At 45.7% G+C, this 20,766-nt stretch overlaps 2 long non-coding RNA genes across 2 annotated transcripts; both read left to right on the top strand.

Moving 5' to 3' along the window:
• The first annotated feature begins 9,692 nt into the window (after positions 1-9,692).
• Positions 9,693-11,283, top strand: LOC311253648. Its single transcript, XR_014621762.1, has 2 exons — positions 9,693-10,005; positions 10,718-11,283. It is a non-coding gene; the product is annotated as an uncharacterized lncRNA (long non-coding RNA).
• Positions 11,284-12,877: 1,594 nt separating this feature from the next.
• On the top strand, positions 12,878-16,671 carry LOC311253650. Its single transcript, XR_014621765.1, has 3 exons — positions 12,878-12,949; positions 14,389-14,532; positions 16,514-16,671. It is a non-coding gene; the product is annotated as an uncharacterized lncRNA (long non-coding RNA).
• Positions 16,672-20,766: the final 4,095 nt, after the last annotated feature.

Here is a 20,766-nt window from a genome sequence, read left to right as displayed (position 1 = left end):
CGACTGGGCCATCATCTTTCCAAACCAGCGTTTCAAAGTATCGAACCCCGACATTTGGTGTCAGAAGTGGGATGGCCAGTCGACGAGGGCGCATCCGGTACACAGGAAGACGGGTACTGGGTTGCGCTCACAAAAGGAGGAACCAGTGCAGGACAAAGATGGCGAGGAGGGAGCCTGGTCCACAGCCGAGGAGGACGAAGGGGGTGCGGCGGCCCCAGTCCGGCAGGCCGGCCCTGGAGCTCCAAGTCCAGGAGAGGAGCTGGTGGCGGTCATGAGGACCTTCCTGGAGGGACAGCAGAGAAGAGAGGAGGGGTTCCTGGCAGAGCTCAGGGGACTCCAGGCTTCGTGGCCAGCCCCCGCAACTGGATCAGGCAGTGGCAGGGCCGAGGCCGGTAGCACCTGTCCCTGCACCTGGGTCCCTATCACCATCTGAGAGGTCGCTGATGAGCCTTAGAATGGACTTACCTACACCTGCTGCACCGCGCCGCAGTTCACCCTTAAGGGCGGCAAGGTTTGGGGTGAGCAGTGGGACAGAACCTCTGAGGCCGGAGAGCAGACCCTTTGGTGACCCCAAGATTCCCCAGTACCTGGCTGGGGAGGACATTGGAAATTACCTGCTTCGCTTCGAGCGGATTGCCAGAACGTGTGGTTGGCCAGATGGTGAGTGGGCGTGTCGCCTGGTGCCGCTACTCACTGGGAAGGCGCTAGAGGCGTACACCGCTATGGACGAGGAGAGGGCTCATTCATACCCGGACCTGAAGGCGGCACTCCTGACCAAGTTTGACGTCTCACCGGAGACGTATCGCCAGCAGTTCCGGGCCATGGCAGTTCCACCGGGAGAGAACCCAACAGAAACTTACCACCGCTTAAAGGGTCTCTACCGTCGATGGATTCGGCCAGAGCAGCATACCAAGGAGCAGATCAGTGAGCAGGTCATCTTGGAGCAGCTGCTGCGAGTCTTCCCAACAGACATCCGCACCTGGGTGAAGGAGCACAAGCCAACGGATGGGTTAGCTGCAGGCAAGCTAGCGCTGCAGTACCTCAACGCACGGAGGGGAGGCCCGCCTGCTTATCACGGTGGTCCCAGTCGCCAGGTTTCGTCGCAGCCCAGACCAGCAGCCAGAGCCAGCCAGCATCCGCCTGGAGAATCCCGGCCCACACCTCGCCAGCGCAGCCCCGGTAAGGAGTTCATCTGTTTCTACTGCCAGCAAGCAGGGCACAAGGCTTCGTTGTGCCCCATCAGAAAAGCTAAGCTTAGCGGGGCATGCTACACTCCTCGGGCTGAGGTTGCAAGTGCTGGGGGAGGGCAACAGCGTTTTAAGGACGTTACCATTAATGGTGAGTCTGTGACTGCTCTGGTTGACTCGGGGAGCTTCCTGACGCTGGTCCGAAGGGAGTTGGTGCCAACGGGCGTGGTGGATTATAGCAGACAGGAAGACATTTTGTGTGTGCACGGGGACAGCCATTCCTACCCCACAGCTGAGGTGACGGTGGTGGTGGATGAGCAACCTTACCTGCTGACGGTCGTGGTGGTGGAAAGGTTACCTGTTGCTGCTATCCTGGGGTGGGACTTACCTGTGCTGCTGGACGTGCTGCTGGAGGCCGGCCCCAAAGACAGTGACCTGGGGAAGGGTTTGTCCGGTTATGTGATCACCCGCACCCAGGCCAGGGCGGGGGTGACAGCCGACCCAGGGCCGAAAAAGGGGCCCGATCCAGAACTCTTTTCAACCCTGGACAGCAGTTTGTTTGAGGGGCCCATGAAGGGGCCCAGGAAGTCTCGCCGCCAGCGGCGGTTTGAAAAGGGGCTGAAGTCCCGGGAGCCGGACTGTGCAAAGGGACTGGCAAAGGGCATGTGGGAGGTGCCAGAGGACATTGGGGCCCTGCAAAGGGAGGATGGGACTCTGAAGTCCTTGTTCGCCAAGGTGGTTGGGGGGCTGGATATGTCAAAAGGGGAGAAAGAATGTTTTGTTGTTGACAGTGATGTTTTGTATGCAGTGGCGGAGGGGGTCAAACGCCTTGTGGTTCCTGTGTCATGCCGGCCGATGATAATGCACCTGGCACACACCTTGCCTTGGGCAGGTCATCTTGGCCGCAACAAAACCTATTTGCGCATATCCCCCAGGTTCTATTGGCCTTCCATGTATGTTGATGTGCAAACCTTCTGCAAAACCTGTCCCACCTGTCAGAAAACTTGCTATGTCTGCCAGTCCGACCGAGCCTACCTACAACCCCTGCCCATGATCTCCACTCCGTTTAGGCGTGTGGCCATGGACATTGTGGGCCCATTGGTGAAGAGCAGTGGGGGGCACCAGTACATCCTGGTGCTCTGTGACTACGCCACACGGTTCCCAGAGGCTTTCCCCCTGCGCACGGTCACTGCTCCTGCTGTTCTGCGTTGTCTTGTTCAGTTGTTTTCCAGGGTTGGTGTACCGGACGAGATCATCACAGACCAGGGGACCAACTTCACCTCCAGACTCCTGCAGCTCTTCCACCGGCACTGGGGATTTCGGCGATCAAGACCACCCCGTACCACCCTCAGACGGACGGCCTGGTAGAGCGCTTCATTCAGACCCTGAAGAAGATGCTGCAGAAGTTTGTGGCCGACACTGGGAGAGACTGGGACCAGTGGCTGCCCTACCTGCTTTTCGCCTACCGGGAGGTTCCCCAAGCGTCCACAGGGTTTTCCCCGTTTGAGCTTCTGTATGGCTGGGAGGTACAGGGGCCATTGGATCTGCTGCGGAAGACCTGGGAGTCTCCCGCAACCGGCACCAGTGACCGTGGTGTGGTCCAGTTCGTGCTGGAGATGAGGGACCGGTTGGCAAGGTACCGAGACGAGGCCGAGGTCAACCTTCGTGAGGCCAAGCAGACCCAGAAGGCGTGGTACGACTGACAGGCCAGGCACAGAGAGTTCCAGCCTGGCCAGAAGGTCCTACTCCTCCTGCCATCCTCCAACAGCAAGCTGCTGGCCAAATGGCAGGGCCCGTACACCGTCCTCAGGAAGATGGGCCCGGTGACCTACGAGATCCACCACCCGGACAAGAAAAGGGCAAAGCAGGTTTACCACGTCAACCTGCTGAAGGAGTGGAGGGAGGCTCGGGTTCCCGTGGCGTCTCTGCTGGTGACGGCGGTGGACAGCGCGGGGGAGGAGGAGTCTACCCTCGCCGACCTGAGCCAGTCTGCGGAGCCTGCTCTCGGGCACCTCTCTGCCGCCCAGTCCAGCCAGCTGTGCCAGGTGTTCCAGCGGGTCGCCAAGCTCTTCGCGGCCAACCCGGGGAAGACTGACCTCGTGGAGCATGTGGTCCGGCTGAAAGACAAGGGGCCGGTTCGTCAGAGGGCCTACCGGGTGCCCCAGCACCTGGTGGCCAAACTTCAGAAGGAGGTGGAGGAGATGCAGCGCTTGGGGGTGATCGAGCCGTCGCAGTCTGAGTGGTGTAGCCCGGTGGTCATTGTGGGGAAGAAGGACGGTTCCCTGCGCATCTGCATGGACTTCAGGAAGGTCAACGCCATGTCAGAGTTCGACGCCTACCCGATGCCCCGGATCGACGACCTGCTGGAGAGGATTGGTCGGGCTAGGTTCATCACCACCCTGGACCTCTGTAAAGGGTACTGGCAGGTACCCCTGGAAGCGTCCAGTCGTCCCTGCACAGCGTTCCAGACACCTGCTGGCCTCTTCCAGTTCACGGTGATGCCCTTCGGCCTACATGGAGCACCAGCAACTTTCCAGAGGCTGATGGACCGTGTCCTGCGGAGGTGTGAGGACTGCAGTGCTACCTACCTCGATGACGTGGTCATCTTCAGTGCCACCTGGGAGCAGCACCTGCATGATCTGGAGCGAGTCCTGGGCCAGATCCAGCAGGCAGGCCTGACGCTGAATCCAGCCAAGTGTCAATGGGCCTGGGAGGAGGCGAAGTACTTGGGGTACCGGCTTGGACGAGGGGAGGTCCGACCACAGGTGGACAAGGTCGAGGCCATCCGTAGCTGCCCACGCCCTCGCACGAAGAAGGAGGTGAGGTCCTTCTTGGGCTTGGCCGGCTGGTACAGGAGGTTCGTCCCACAGTTCGCCACCCTCGCAGCACCTCTGACAGCACTGACGGCGAAGGACCAGAGGAACCCGGTCATCTGGAACGAGGACTGCGAGGCGGCGTTCCAAGCTCTCAAGGCCTGTTTGTGCTCTTCGCCAGTTCTGAGGAGCCCTGACTTCAGCCAGCAGTTCCTGGTTCAGACCGATGCCTCAGCGGTGGGACTGGGGGCAGTCCTGGCCCAAGGTGAGCCTGGTGACGAGCGACCGGTGCTGTACCTGAGCCGGAAGCTGCTGCCACGGGAGACCAGGTACTCCACTGTGGAGAAGGAGGGCCTGGCCATCAAATGGGCCCTGGAGAGTTTGAGGTACTACCTGCTGGGGAGAGAGTTTGACTTAGAGACTGATCACAGGGCTCTGACCTGGATTAACTCCATGAAAGACCACAACAGTCGTCTCACCCGCTGGTACCTCTCTCTCCAGCCGTTCCAGTTCCAGATCCGACACCGAGCGGGCAAGACCAATGTTGTGGCAGACTATCTCTCCAGGTTGCCGCACATCGTCAACCTCGGGGAGGAGGGGGATAATGTGGCGGAGCGCTGTTGAACGCCCGTCATTTCCTGACCGGCGTGCTCTCTCTGTCAGAGAGTGCCGGTGGGGCGCGCTGCGCCCTCATTGTTCCGGCGGAGCCAAGCTCCTTATCACCTGTTTCCCCGCCGGCCGCATCTCGCGGTCCAGCAGTGACATAAACTTTTTACCCTGAACTCTGTTCTCCCCTCCGTGGGTCGTCGAGGGTGCACACTCGGCGCCTACGCGACACGTACACACACACACACACACACACACCTACACACACGCTCACCTGCTGTTGCTGCAGAGGTCTGTCTCGGGTTCACGGGCCGAACCGAGGCAGTTCCGGGCCACGTCATAAGTAGCGCACTGTGGCGCGCTTCCATGGGTCAGGTGACCATGGACTAAACTATGTGTGTTAATTGTTTTGAAATATTGTTAATGTGTGTGTTCTGTGGGAAAAGTGGCACAGCTATATGAGGGGTTATTAGTGCCACAGTACTGGGGTTAGATTTAAAGGGGTTCTGTTAGTTTTGTGCTTTCCCAGATAGCATACGGATGTGGGCCACTTCAGGCAACAATCCGGCACTGTAGGCATTCTTCTGGCCCGCACAAAACAGATGTGAGCCTAAACTGGCCCATGTGGTAAATGCTACATTCGGCCCTTATATCACAAAACAGATATGGCCCATCTTTGGCAAATACGTGGCAGAGTAGGGAATGGTTATTCCTTAAGTGAACCAAGGCTGGGCCACATATGGTTCAGCACACGTGGCCCACCTTTGCTGAAACACATTTGGGCCAGTTTTGGGCAAAAGACGGCAAATTAGCATCGACTAATCTGGATGTGAGCCTAAAGTGGCCAACATATGAGAAAATACAAGTGGCCCACCTTTGCTGAAACACAATTGGGCCAGTTTTGGCCGAAAGACGGCAAGTAAGCATCGACTAATCTGGATGTGAGCCTAAAGTGGCCCACATGTGGTTTAGCACACGTGGCCCACCTTTGTTGAAACACATTTGGGCCAGTTTTGGCCGAAAGACGGCAAATTAGCATCGACTAATCTGGATGTGAGCCTAAAGTGGCCCACATATGAGAAAACACAAGTGGCCCACCTTTGTTGAAACACATTTGGGCCAGTTTTGGCCGAAAGACGGCAAATTAGCATCGACTAATCTAGATGTGAGCCTAAAGTGGCCCACATATGGTTTAGCACACGTGGCCCACCTTTGTTGAAACACATTTGGGCCAGTTTTGGCCGAAAGACGGCAAATTAGCATCGACTAATCTGGATGTGAGCCTAAAGTGGCCCACATATGACAAAACGCAAGTGGCCCACCTTTGTTGAAACACATTTGGGCCAGTTTTGGCCGAAAGACGGCAAATTAGCATAGACTAATCTGGATGTGAGCCTAAAGTGGCCCACATATGGTTTAGCACACGTGGCCCACCTTTGTTGAAACACATTTGGGCCAGTTTTGGCCGAAAGACGGCAAATTAGCATCGACTAATCTGGATGTGAGCCTAAAGTGGCCCACATATGACAAAACGCAAGTGGCCCACCTTTGCTGAAACACAATTGGGCCAGTTTTGGCCGAAAGACAGCAAATTAGCATCGACTAATCTGGATGTGAGCCTATGTGGCCCACTTATGAGAAAACGCATGTGGCCCACCTTTGCTCAAACACAATTGGGCCAGTTTTGGCCGAAAGACGGTAAGTAAGCATCGACTAATCTGGATGTGAGCCTAAAGTGGCCCACTTATGGCTCCACACACGTGGCCCACCTTTATTGAAACACATTTGGGCCAGTTTTGGCTGAAAGACGACAAGTTAGCATCGACTAATCTGGATGTGAGCCTAAAGTGGCCCACATGTGGTTCCACACAGGTGGCCCACCTTTGTTGAAACACATTTGGGCCATTTTTGGCCGAAAGACGGCAAGTTAGCATCGACTAATCTGGATGTGAGCCTAAAGTGGCCCACATATGGTTCAGTAACATTGTGGGGTCCATACTTTGTGAAGTACAAATGTGCCAGGACAAGAAAAGACAAGACAAGTTAAGTTAAGTTAGTTTGCTTCTCTCATTGAACCGCTGTCCACTATTCAGGGTATAGGGGATAACAGGACCCAAATGCAGACTCAAATGGAACAGTTTATTATTTTAGAAAGAGGTAAATAAACAGGTAATCAAAGTCCAACAGAAATAAAGTAGCAACAAAAGAGTCAACGAGCCTAAGTCTCGGACAGGGGAAAAAACAAGGAATCCAAAGTGCAAAGTGCAAGTAGATATTCCTTTTTCGGTGGAAATGTTCCATGATGGGCATGATTGGCAATGTTGCAGCATGAACGACCTGCAATATTGATCCTTCACTCATTCTGGAAGAAGCTCGCCACTAATGGAGCCCCCGTCCAGCTTCTTTGCTGGAGCTTGAAGCAGTTAGAGGACTGAAGACTTTTAGGCCTGAACTGCCTTAATTGTGTTCTCCACTATGGAGGTGAGAATTTTATCCAAGCTAATGTCTATCATGAACAACACATCCCCATGGCAAGCCCGGATGTTGCACCCATGATACAAAGAGAAACAAAACCGTTCATAAAAATCTGAGAGAAAAAAGTTAACACAAAAAGCGGATGGTGAATTCTGAGAGTTGTTATCCGTCTGATACCAGCAGGAATTACATACAGTAGGCATAGTCAAGTTTAACTTGTTCTTCTCTTAGTGCAATATTATCTGTCAGTATAAATAATATGCTGACTGTGATGAATTTGTTGTTTGTTGATGAAAGTTAATTTATAAAAATATATATATATTGACCAACAATTCTGTGTTTTCTCTGATTTGAGTATATGCATTTTCATGTGTGGCCAATGGAATGTCCTTCCAGAACTTATTCTACACTGAAAAAAGGAGACTGGCCAACTCTTGGATTTATGTCAGCATCTTGGGTGTATTGAACACAATTGCCTCATGTTTTAAAGTTAAACGTAACTATATAGTGTAGAAACTACATAATATGCAGAGAGGGTACATTAATTTGTTCAGATCATGTTGGGATGAAGTGAGTCAATAAAGTAGCGATGTTAATTATCGCGATACCGCACGCGATTTCGTCTTGCGCACTTTACAGTCACGTCCAAGAGCTCGCCGTACGGTCCGCCACGCCACGCCACGATTCGGTCGGTAAGTCTGGATTTTCTGATTAAATATTGTCGAAATCTCAGCCAAATGTAGTTTAATGTCTTGAGAGTCACTACGTAACGTTAACGTTGAACTAAGTGAGTTCGGTAAAGTCCCATGAGCTTATTTGCTCGCGCTATTTTATCACTATGTTTTATTTGAATTTGTTTTTTGAGCGGGAGCCGTCCATGTTACATTCAACTTAACTTTGCGGCGCTCCTTAGTCTTCTGTTTGAATTGGTTTGCCAACTGACTGTTCAGTTACATTGTGTTAACTAGCTAACACACTAGCTAACACCGCTGATGACAAAGCTAATGTCATCAGCGGCATTAAGTTAGCGACCCCCCTCCCCCCAAACACCGTGTAATGAGAACATGAGCAGAAGGAGAGGAAATTCAAACAAAAAAGGACACATTAACTGGTGTGCGTCTGCTCTGTCTGAGCAGTGGTAGCAATAATCACGTAGCCATGGCCTGCCACTGCCTAATGTTCATAATGGCAACTTAACTTTTTCTTGGATACAAGCTGCTGGCTTTGCACAGTCAGCCCAGTGTTTGAACATGGAACATGATTAGTCTCTGTTCTCATCAGAGAAGAATCACATTAATTATTTGATATTTTACAATGGTTTATGCAGTGTACCTAAATAAAGTTGCCGGTGAGAGTACATCTAATGTATGTTTATTAAAATACAGTTTTCATAATGCCTAGATAATGCCTCATAATGCAAACTCAAGTCTGCATATCACCTGGAGTCAGCTGATGGATCATGGGCTCAAGTTTTTGTGGTGAGACCAGGATGTTGTATTTGCTCTTATTATTACCGTAATTAGTAGTAATTAGTAGTAGTTAATGCATTACAGATTTTAATGAATCCCTCAGCACATGCATACACAGACACTGGCCACCTCATTAATACATCTGTGGTATCTTATACGACAACTCTGTCATAGGTTCAACTTTTACCTGTATATATTGTCAGACAGGTGATTAATGTAATTAATTTAGCTAAAGCCTTAATTTAGGCTTGGACTTTTGTCTGTGTATTTTTAAAATGTGTCCTGCTCAAACTGTTTTTCCAGGATCTCCAACCCTACCTTTAATCCTTCTTTGTTTTTACTTCCACAGTGAATGGTGCTAGAAGTGTTCCAGTGACAGAGTGAATGTGGCAATGCAAGACCTGCCCTTCAGTTTTTCCAAGTAGGTCCCATATTCTGAAGTACTATCGAGTCAGACATAGACATTATGGGAATAACAATCGTATTCCATGTGTGCATGCAAGCTGCCCATGCACTTTTAGAACGTGGAATGCATTGTTAATTCATTTGAATAGATGTTATTAAAACTAGTCGTCATCAGTCAGAGAAATGTACATTTAGTTGCCATTTGTGTCCTTGTAAGGATCTTGTGTCTGAGAGGGATTACTGGACTCACGTTAATGCACATTTGAAGATAAATGAGGTTGTAACGTGCATGTTCTTGGATTGCAAATTTCAAACAAACATCTTAGGATCTTTTAAATCCCACAAGAGCAGAAAACACAGGTCTTTTTCACTAAAAGATTTTAAACCAGGAATTGTAGTATCAGCCACCCTCGCTTCCCCAGAATCTGCTTCAAATACGTCTGATGATGACATTGGTGAGGATGCTCAACCAGGTAGCAGTACTGGTGTTCTAAATGACCACCCAGATGTAATCGAGCACAGTTTGGCAGCAGCTTTTATGTTTTTTTTGTGATGCTCCCATGATCAGCAATGTACAAGAGAGATGGCCAGCTCTTTTTGATGCAATGGAGGTAATTTAAAAAATGATGCCCTGACTAGTTGTGTCATAGATATGGTGTTCATGTGAGAACCTGTGAGTACTGATTCCACTGAAAGGACCCAGTCATTTTTATCATGCATTCACTGTCACTGCACTGCACTATGAGAAATGTATCTTTTTTTATATCATCTCCGGAGATTATATAACGTCCAGTCCATAAAGGTCAGGTCCAAACAGGTAGTTTTACTGTTGGTTTTTAGATACTGGTGTCACATGCTGACTGTTTAAAAAAGTCAGAGTTTTTGTCTTTGATCACTTTCTTCTGTGCTACTGAAAATTTGAGTTCAAATATCTCTATTGTCTTTGTTATAATTCTTAAGGATGACATTGATGCCGGAAGGGAGTCCCTCATTAAAGGACTCTGCATCTATCTGAATGAGAATCCCGACGTCTTGGTGCAGGAGTACATGGTGGGTGTTTTGTGAGTAGATTGTGGCTTTGCTACATTTCCAAACGTATTCAGTTAACCCTGTGATCCTACTTGGACCGTTTAGGTCCATTTGCCATCTTTATCACCTTGGCAAAGTGATTCCAGTGCTGAGATTAAAAACAAATGGTCCAAACAGTCCATTTTTTCTCCATAATCCCCCATTATGAAAGTGAAAAACCACCTATATTGACCCCTCTGCCACAGAGTGAAAAAATATTGTTTCTCTTACATTAGGGATTACACTAGTGTGAAAACACTTCAAATTTGTGAATCTAGTGAAAGAAGGAAAAATCCACCATCTTCTTACACTGCACTGACCCTCATCTGACAAGGGCAGAATTGGGACTGGGATACAGCCCTGGAGTAAATCAAGGTTAATAATAAAAAATCATCCAGGAACATGAAAACAACTTCCAGAAGAAATGAGGACGAGAATTCAGTCTTTACATTAGCTTGAAGGCTCTTCTTCATTTGATCTGGAATTTGTTATGTCTGTATTTTATTTTTTCTCTCAGAAATTGACCATGAATGGCAGCATGGCAGGGCAATCTTTGGCTGTAGTAATCTGCTATGCTGCTTACATGGGTTTAAATAAACTATTGCATTAGAATTGCTGCATTCAAAAGCATCAATTTTTTTATTTTATTTATTTATTTTTAAAAAGCTTCAAGAAATGTTTTATCTTTAACCAGGACATGACTGAGGCCACTGCACTGAGTGCCATTGAGAAAACGACAGTGGGAATATGTCACCAGAGAGACGCCAGGCAATGACTTTTCTGATGTTGGCATCATCATCGAGGGTGTGGTGGTTCTTCAAGATCTGGATAATGTAGCCCTTGCAACAGCCTTCCTGTTTGGACTTTTTTACTCTTTGAACATGAGGTATCCGTCACAGCTCCGCTATACTTTTGAAGTGATTCAAAAGGTGGTAATGGAGTTGGATGTGGCTCAACTCTCGAGGAAAGCCCAAAGCTTAAAGACAAAACTGTTCCAGTAAGGAGAGCTCACTGTTGTTGTGCACGTGAGGCGGTTAGCTCCAGGTAGGAGGACAATTAAAGCTCACACTTGCTCTCCTGCATTTTGGAGGTTGAATTTCCAGGTGAACAATCAGCAACAGCATGGGATGTTTCAGTTGTAGTAAGGAATTTTAAATACTTCTAAGATACTGTTCTGTTTTGAACCAAGATGTCACAATGAGGTCAGTCATTGCTGTTTATCCTATGGCTCTTGAATAAAGGCTTTGACATGCAACTGTTCATTTCTGTTTTTAATTGGGGTAAAAATGGGTAATGTCAATGATTAAGAGAGTTAATAGAAAGGTATTAGGCATTAAAATAAATGATTGTTGAAATGGCAATGGCAACTAACGTTTTTGCATTTCAAATCAGTTCTATAGTTGAATCGAATTGTTTACAGTTACAATTGTTATTTAATTTAATCTTGACAATAGAGACCTTGAACATAATGTTTGTATTGTTCTCTTCGAAGATGGTTGCCTGTAGCCTTTTCAAAAGAAAAGGTCTAATTTCCATTCTGTGGCTGAGTCGGTAAAACACTGAAAAACTGACATTACTTGTTCACTGTTGATTTGTATTACAGTAGAACAGTAATGTCAGTTCAATTCTTTACCTACTGTCACTGCAGTGAAATTAGACATTTTATTTTGAAAGGTTACTAGTGGTACAGGCAACCATCTTCAGAGAACAATACAAACAATCTGTTTTTAGGCCTCCATTGTAAAATTGTGTAATTGACACTAGACTATAATACGAACATGTAAAATGAAAATAACGTGTAGTATTTACGCTACCAAATAGTATTGGAGTAAAAGTTATTGAATAGTGTTGAAATGAAGTGATGAAATTGTGAAGGATTTAAATGTTCCAAGAGCTCAAATTACTTTATCAAAACATGTTTTAATCACACTGTATCAACACAAAATATACAGGTTTATTGAACATGAATAACTTGTGTTAATTTAACTCAATTGTTTAAGTTGCTGCCAAAGCAAAACATCTGTGTGCAACCAATGTCCACCATTGAATTAAGTTAATCCAACATGTTCCTTTTTTCAGTGTATGTACAAATCCCTACATGTTCTCATGCTTGTCAAAGCGCTGGTTACTGAGGAAGCGAGTTTGCACACATTGTTGAGTTACATGTGTGTATACGTGTCTGGTTATTAATATGTGTATGAATGTGGTTATTAGAGGAGGATAGTTGGACTGTTATCTGTTTGAATGTGTGATAAGAGTAAGAGAGTATGTGCTGTTGTGCACTTCATGATTTGGTGCTCTTGTTCCCTGCTTTTACTAGTGTATTCTGTCTATTTTTAAAATATTATGGTCATCATGTCACTCATATTTCAATGATTTTAATACTGTATCTGCTTTAACTTTACCTGCCCAGGGACTACAGGCGGAACTATAACCTGGCTCAAAGCATCTCTTCTTGTCTTACAAGATTAATGTTTTTTTGTGCATTGTCCCTGTTTTAAATAAATAAATTCAATTCAATTCATTAAATTCACAACATACTGTACATTCCTTGACCGAGTGTGCCAATAAGAGCATAGCCTAGGCCAAGAGTGACAGTTCATTTGTGAACAGAAACCGCTCCCACCTGCTCTCTGTGTCACATAGAAAATGACTGGCAGGTCGACATTGGAAAATGTATTGACCTACATTTACCTGAACATATCACCCACAGTGACAGTGTTTTTTTTTTTATTAAGTCAACGCTATTAAGTCTGTAAGGATCGTATCTTTATTCAAACTCTACTTTCCGTTATGTTTTTTTCCGCTTTAAGTTGGAGTTTTCCAAATTACGAGTCTTTTGAATGCATCATATTCGAATTGACGAAAGGGAGCAAGGGAGCAAAAAGTGCGCGAGCCGGAGATCGAGGAGAGAAGTCACGGTGAGGTGAGTCCCTGAACGAAAAATAAATGAATGAATTTCTGTGGGAAACATTCAGCTCTTATTGTTGGAACTTCACATTGTTTTGTCAGGTTGCCAGTGCTGCGAAAAATGTTAGCTAGTTAACATTCAGTTTTTATACAAGGTTAATATGACCAGGCAGCAGGGCTCGAAATTAACGATGTCCCGGCGGGGACCATAAAAATTCCTGCTGGGACACACTTATATTTTGTCCGGGACAATTACGGGACAGTGAAAAAAAAAATGTCAAACGCTCACTCTCAAACAAAATGCTCAATTCCCTCCTCCGTATATCATTGCATTTCCCTGAGGTTGAGGACTATAATGCAGAGCAGGCAGTTGAGAAGTGGTGGCAAAGTGGTCAGAGAACATGCCGACCCATGTTCAACGACTCTGTGTGAGACAAGAAAAATAAATCTCTGTGGCAGTGAACTTTCCCTCCAGAAAACAGCATCCCTCCCCGCGAGTGAAATAGTCAGACAGCGTCCTGTTTACTGATGGTGATTATGTAATTTTGTACGAAAAACGTAACTTTGTCACTTTCCAGGCTGTTTGGTGGGTCAGGATCTCAATAACAACACATTATAACAGCATCCATATGATTATAACAGTCAGAGGGTACATGTTTAAACACATGCCGCTGAAAGCCCCACTAGGATTCAGAGAAGCACAGTACAGAAGCACAGAATGTGTTGCTGCCGTTATTACTGGTACCGGTGCCGCGTCGAGTCTCCCTGATCCTCTCCCCAACACACAGCCGCTTCTAGCCGCAGCGGCAACCTGAGCGGGGTCGCTCTGCGAACTACGGCGCCGCGGAGCTACAGGCCCCGGTCTTCCTACTCCTCTCCCCCACATACAGCACCCTGTGCTGGGTCGCCCAGAGCGACGAGTCTCCCTCCAGCTCTGGAGCTCTCCACGGTGCTGCTAATGGCGGCTTCTCATCGTCTTTCAGACCTTAGACCATAGCTTTAAGTAATACAATTAATTAAAAATGCTGATAGTCTAATACTCGTTATAAAATACTTATAATACAACAACATATACACCCAATCACATTTTATAAGGCACCAGTTTAAAGCTGCCATTCTTAAATTGCTCTGTTTGCTTTGAAGAAGACATACTCTGTGCCGAAATGTCAGCAACCTGCACCATAATAAAAATATCTAAAACTATGTGCTTCACCATCTTCTCCAGCTATTTATCTGCCCCCTGCTCTAAGATGCACCAGTCTGCAATCAGTTCGTCAGCTGAAGGCGAGAGTTTTCCTCCTACAATTTTAGTAATTGGCTGGTCATGGCTAGACTGTTTTCAAACTACATTCATTGCTGCCCAACTATGGGCAGGATATAGCATGTCATGCAGTTAGCCATTTCTCACCATTGTGTGCAATCTATCCAAAGCTTTACAGTTTTCTCAATTTTTAGGAACGGTCAGAAACAATCAATTGACGGCCACTGCAACAGACCAGGAGGTGGAGGCTTATATAAAAAGGTGGCTTCATCTCGCTGGAGACAGGGATGGTGGGAGGAGAGAGAGAGAGGAGAAAAGGCGTGCCACACAGCTCGCACGTAAGTCAGCTACAATACCTATTTTGCAATATATGTGTGATACTGTTCTACAGCAGAAATCAAGATGAAGCTGTCAGCATATGTAAAAAAAAAACGAGCGCAAAGTACAGAACAAATCTCCCCAATTCTAAATGAGCAAATACAATTAAAAAAGGCAGTGTTGTGATTTTTGCCATTTTTTCCGCTATGGTCACTTAGGAATTAGAAGCTTGTTCAGCCACCATGCAGCAAGCATAGCCATTTTCTTGTAAATGTAAAGATTTCACTTGGCAGTGGTGGGACAGTAATGTAAACTGTAACTGGAATTGTCACCCATTGCCTTTCTTAAAAGCCAGTACATGGGTCTGAAAAGTAGGGAAATCACATTTCAGTTAGAAACACATCTTTAATGAAAACTGTATTTGACTTTAGTATAATATTCTATCTACAAAATAAATTAATGAATATGAAGCAACAGCTGAAATATATTTTTAAATATATTAATATTACATGCCATCTCCCTGCTAAATTGAGCTGGAATGAAAGAACCCCCTATCAAACACAAAAACATACTTCTAATGTTAACATGAGTGGATGAAGTTTTGAGTCTTAAGATGTGGTCTTATCTAACCTCAAACTTTTCCCTTTACTGCTGCATTCATGGTCTTCAGCTCCACCATGTGGGCAGGTCTGATGTAACTACACAGCGATTGTGTGAGTGAGGCTAGCTGACTCATTGTCATCTCAGACTTGATATGTGATAGGTTTAATATGTAGGATGGAGTTGCTTCCAACTGAGAGCCTCAGCCATGTTGCAATGGAATATAATACTTACCTTGGCATAATATATAAAGAATAAACCAGGACAGAGAGACCTCACCTCAACTTTTATCCCAACTCTCTCCTCTTGTGAGGGCTTTTAGATCTGAGTATGGCCCCAGTGTTCCGCCAGAGCACCGTGCCATAGCACACAGACCTCTGGTCCAGTAAATGTCCAGTTTTGTGGATACCTATTACGCACCACCAGACTGACAGCTATCTTGGGGGTCCCCATGGAGAGTCATTAAAGAGGAAATATTCAAGATTTTTACCTACTTTTTACTTAAAGCAGAAGTCAGCGATCCGGTCGTTTTGGCTAACTTCCTGTCAGCGGATGGAGTTAGCAGTCCCCGCCCTCTTCCCTACGTCAACACATGCGCGTGCATCCCTTGGCTGCACACACAGAGAGGACCGCCCCTTTATGCCGTTCTCTCTCCTCATTGGATAAAGGTTGTAGGATACAAGGAAAGTTTTCTCCTCGGCTTACAGCAGAGCAGGGTGACTGACAGACCCGTGTTTCGGACCAAACACTCTATATAAGTGATTGCTGTCGGAAGATATAACTATATAAGACTTATATTAACACAAACATTCCGCTTACTTATGCTTTAATGAAACAGCTTCAGAGTAATGTTGCTGGCTTGTTCCAGGGAGAATGGAGGCTCTCTGCCTTCCACCTAGCGTCACTTGGCTGAAAACCAACCTTGTAAGATCAGACCCTCCGACCCAGTATCCCAGCTCTCGTGCTGGCAGCATCATGACACACCAAAACACCCTGTATCCATTATCTTTTTATGAAAGGATAGAACCACACAAATACACACATTGCAACATGTATATGATATGCTCCATTAATTGCATTATGGCTGGCTTCAGTGAACCAACAAATGCTGAGGAAAGGTTAGCAAAATAGCAAAAAATCAAATGGCTGTGCACTATTCCCCTTTAACATGAAGACAAACTCAAATATACATTATGTTTTATTACTGTAACTTCAGGTTAAATGTGAAGTTTGTCAGAGTGTTTGATGAACACAATATTGTATAACTTTATATCACTTTACAGGGCCTTTTTTGTTTGGTCTCCTGATAAGGTTTTGTGTTTTGCACTGCAACCATATACAGTAACCACAGTACTGCTTTACTGAGTCAACAAAATATGTTCTTTTGTGCATTTCTTAAAGGGCCAGATGAAGAGGAGACAATGGTGGGGCCATGAGTGAGCGTGTTCCGCAACAGTGTTCCGCAGTCAGAATTTTCATGTTCATCTTCATGTTTGTTTTGTTTGTGTTGTGTTGTTGTTTGTGGCACATGTTAAAAAAATAAAATAGTTCTCTACTGTTCACAAGTTGTTTCTCGTGTCTGGTTTTTTCTTCAATTCTTCAGTAGGTATCTTCATCTTTGACTGAGACCAACAAGACTGGACCATTGCCACCATTTAACACAGTATCTGGAGGTACCATAATGACATGTACAGTAGCCACAAATTCAGACCAGTTCTGGTTTATTTATATGATGTGTTCATATTTGACATAGAACTTTGTCATGGTTTGGTTGTGACTCCAATGTGTACAGGCTAGACAAGATCATAGACTGTAAACCAGTTCTGATGTATTCAGCTCTTGGTTAATATGTAGCATTATGACTAGGCTGTGGGTCATATGTGAGAAACAAGTGTGGACCACTCATGTCATTCCATGTGGTAGGTGGGTCAGAATAAAAATGCATAGTGGCCCAAATTTGGGTGAGTGCTGGTTTATTTGGTCTATTTTTGGCTGACACTTGGCACTGTGTTGGTTTGGTTGTGGCCCACTTCTGGCAAACAACTGTGGACCACATTTGTGCCATCATTCCAAGTGGTATATGGGCCAGAATAAAAATGTACAGTGGTGGCCCACATTTGGGTGAGTGCTGGTTTATTTGGTCATGGCTGACATTTGGCACTGTGTTGGTTTGGTTGTGGCCCACTTCTAGCAAACAGCTGTGGACCACTCATGTGCCATCATTCCATGTGGGATGTGGGCCAGAATAAAAATGTACAGTGGTGGCCCACATTTGGGTGAGTGCTGGTTTATTGCGTGTCGGCTGACATTTGGCACTGTGTTGGTTTGGTTGTGGCCCACTTCTGGCAAACAACTGTGGACCACCCTTGTGCCATCTTCCCATGCCGTACTTGGGCCAGAATAAAAGTGTACAGTGGCCCACATTCGGTTGATTGCTGGTTTATTTGGCCTGTTTTTGGTTGACATCTGGCATTGTGATGGCTTGGTTGTGGCCCACTTTTGGCAAACAGGAGCGGACCTCCCAAGTGACATCATTCCATGCGGTATGTGGACCGGATGAACATGTCAGGTGTGGGCCAGATATGGGCCAAAAGAATTTTGCTATCTGGGTTGTTTCCCAGTTTATGTTTCTTAACCCCTGTGTTTTGTTAATTGGTTTGCTCTGTCATATTGTAAATATTCCTGCGTTTTTTTTGTTGCTTTGCCACCTGTGGGTATTTTTGTCTTTGGGTTGTTGGTGTAATAAAAAGAAAATCACCAAACTAAAGTTTGCCGACTGGGCCATCATCTTTCCAAACCAGCGTTTCAAAGTATCGAACCCCGACAATTTGGATCTTCTTCATGGCAAAGGAGTTTTTACCTGGAATTTAATTCATTAAGGGTGAAAAGTGGCTTATGTCAAAAATGAGCGTTTCAGAGCGAGAGGAGCCTGTTTTAGCACTGTACAGTCACCTAAGCTGCATTTCACTGAAAAAAGGTCTTTCAAACAGGTTTTCTAGCCTGAACTGGTTGAATTTGGATCTTCTTCATGGCAAAGGAGTTTTTACCTGGAATTTCATTCATTAAGGGTGAAAAGTGGCTTATGTCAAAAATAAGCGTTTCAGAGCGATAGGAGGCTGTTTTAGCACTGTACAGTCGCCTAAGGCTGAAAAGTGGCTTATGTGAAAAATGAGCGTTTCAGAGCGAGAGCAGCCTGTTTTTGCACTAAGCTGCATTTCACTGAAAAAAGGTCTTTCAAACAGGTTTACTAGCCTGAACTGGTTGAATTTGGATCTTCTTCATGGCAAAGGAGTTTTTACCTGGAATTTAATTCATTAAGGCTGAAAAGTGGGTTATGTCAAAAATGAGCGTTTCAGAGCAATAGGAGGCTGTTTTAGCACTGTACAGTCGCCTAAGCTGCATTTCACTGAAAAAAGGTCTTTCAAACAGGTTTACTAGCCTGAACTGGTTGAATTTGTATCTTCTTCATGGCAAAGGAGTTTTTACCTGGAATTTCATTCATTAAGGGTGAAAAGTGGCTTATGTGAAAAATGAGCGTTTCAGAGCGAGAGCAGCCTGTTTTTGCACTAAGCTGCATTTCACTGAAAAAAGGTCTTTCAAACAGGTTTACTAGCCTGAACTGGTTGAATTTGGATCTTCTTCATGGCAAAGGAGTTTTTACCTGGAATTTCATTCATTAAAGGTGAAAAGTGGCTTATGTCAAAAATGAGCGTTTCAGAGCGATTGGAGGCTGTTTTAGCGCTGAAAAGTGGCTTATGTGAAAAATGAGCGTTTCAGAGCGAGAGCAGCCTGTTTTTGCACTAAGCTGCATTTCACTGAAAAAAGGTCTTTCAAACAGGTTTACTAGCCTGAATGAGTTTTTACCTGGAATTTCATTCATTAAGGCTGAAAAGTGGCTTTTGTCAAAAATGAGCGTTTCAGAGCGATAGGAGGCTGTTTTAGCACTGTACAGTCGCCTAAGGCTGAAAAGTGGCTTATGTGAAAAATGAGCGTTTCAGAGCGAGAGGAGGCTGTTTTTGCACTGTGCAGTCGCCTATAAGGCTGAAAAGTGGCTTATGTGAAAAATGAGCGTTTCAGAGCGAGAGCAGCCTGTTTTTGCACTAAGCTGCATTTCACTGAAAAAAGGTCTTTCAAACAGGTTTACTAGCCTGAACTGGTTGAATTTGGATCTTCTTCATGGCAAAGGAGTTTTTACCTGGAATTTCATTCATTAAAGGTGAAAAGTGGCTTATGTCAAAAATGAGCGTTTCAGAGCGATTGGAGGCTGTTTTAGCGCTGAAAAGTGGCTTATGTGAAAAATGAGCGTTTCAGAGCGAGAGCAGCCTGTTTTTGCACTAAGCTGCATTTCACTGAAAAAAGGTCTTTCAAACAGGTTTACTAGCCTGAACTGGTTAAATTTGGATCTTCTTCATGGCAAAGGAGTTTTTACCTGGAATTTAATTCATTAATGGTGAAAAGTGGGTTATGTGAAAAATGAGCGTTTCAGAGCGAGAGCAGCCTGTTTTTGCACTAAGCTGCATTTCACTGAAAAAAGGTCTTTCAAAAACGGTTTACTAGGCTGAACTGGTTGAATTTGGATCTTCTTCATGGCAAAGGAGTTTTTACCTGGAATTTCATTCATTAAGGGTGAAAAGTGGCTTATGTGAAAAATGAGCGTTTCAGAGCGATAGGAGGCTGTTTTAGCACTGTACAGTCGCCTAAGGCTGAAAAGTGGCTTATGTGAAAAATGAGCGTTTCAGAGCGAGAGCAGCCTGTTTTTGCACTAAGCTGCATTTCACTGAAAAAAGGTCTTTCAAACAGGTTTACTAGCCTGAACTGGTTGAATTTGGATCTTCTTCATGGCAAAGGAGTTTTTACCTGGAATTTCATTCATTAAAGGTGAAAAGTGGCTTATGTCAAAAATGAGCGTTTCAGAGCGATTGGAGGCTGTTTTAGCGCTGAAAAGTGGCTTATGTGAAAAATGAGCGTTTCAGAGCGAGAGCAGCCTGTTTTTGCACTAAGCTGCATTTCACTGAAAAAAGGTCTTTCAAACAGGTTTACTAGCCTGAACTGGTTGAATTTGGATCTTCTTCATGGCAAATGAGTTTTTACCTGGAATTTCATTCATTAAGGCTGAAAAGTGGCTTATGTCAAAAATGAGCGTTTCAGAGCGATAGGAGGCTGTTTTAGCACTGTACAGTGGCCTAAGGCTGAAAAGTGGCTTATGTGAAAAATGAGCGTTTCAGAGCGAGAGCAGCCTGTTTTTGCACTGTGCAGTCGCCTATAAGGCTGAAAAGTGGCTTATGTGAAAAATGAGCGTTTCAGAGCGATAGGAGGCTGTTTTAGCAATGTACAGTCGCCTAAGGCTGAAAAGTGGCTTATGTGAAAAATGAGCGTTTCAGAGCGAGAGCAGCCTGTTTTTGCACTAAGCTGCATTTCACTGAAAAAAGGTCTTTCAAACAGGTTTACTAGCCTGAACTGGTTGAATTTGGATCTTCTTCATGGCAAAGGAGTTTTTACCTGGAATTTCATTCATTAAAGGTGAAAAGTGGCTTATGTCAAAAATGAGCGTTTCAGAGCGATTGGAGGCTGTTTTAGCGCTGAAAAGTGGCTTATGTGAAAAATGAGCGTTTCAGAGCGAGAGCAGCCTGTTGCACTAAGCTGCATTTCACTGA

Source organism: Pagrus pagrus, assembly GCF_965226575.1.
Source record: "Pagrus pagrus genome assembly, contig: HAP1_SCAFFOLD_28, whole genome shotgun sequence".
NCBI classification, from domain to species: Eukaryota; Metazoa; Chordata; class Actinopteri; order Spariformes; family Sparidae; genus Pagrus; species Pagrus pagrus.
This window is presented reverse-complemented; position numbering and strand designations above follow the sequence as displayed.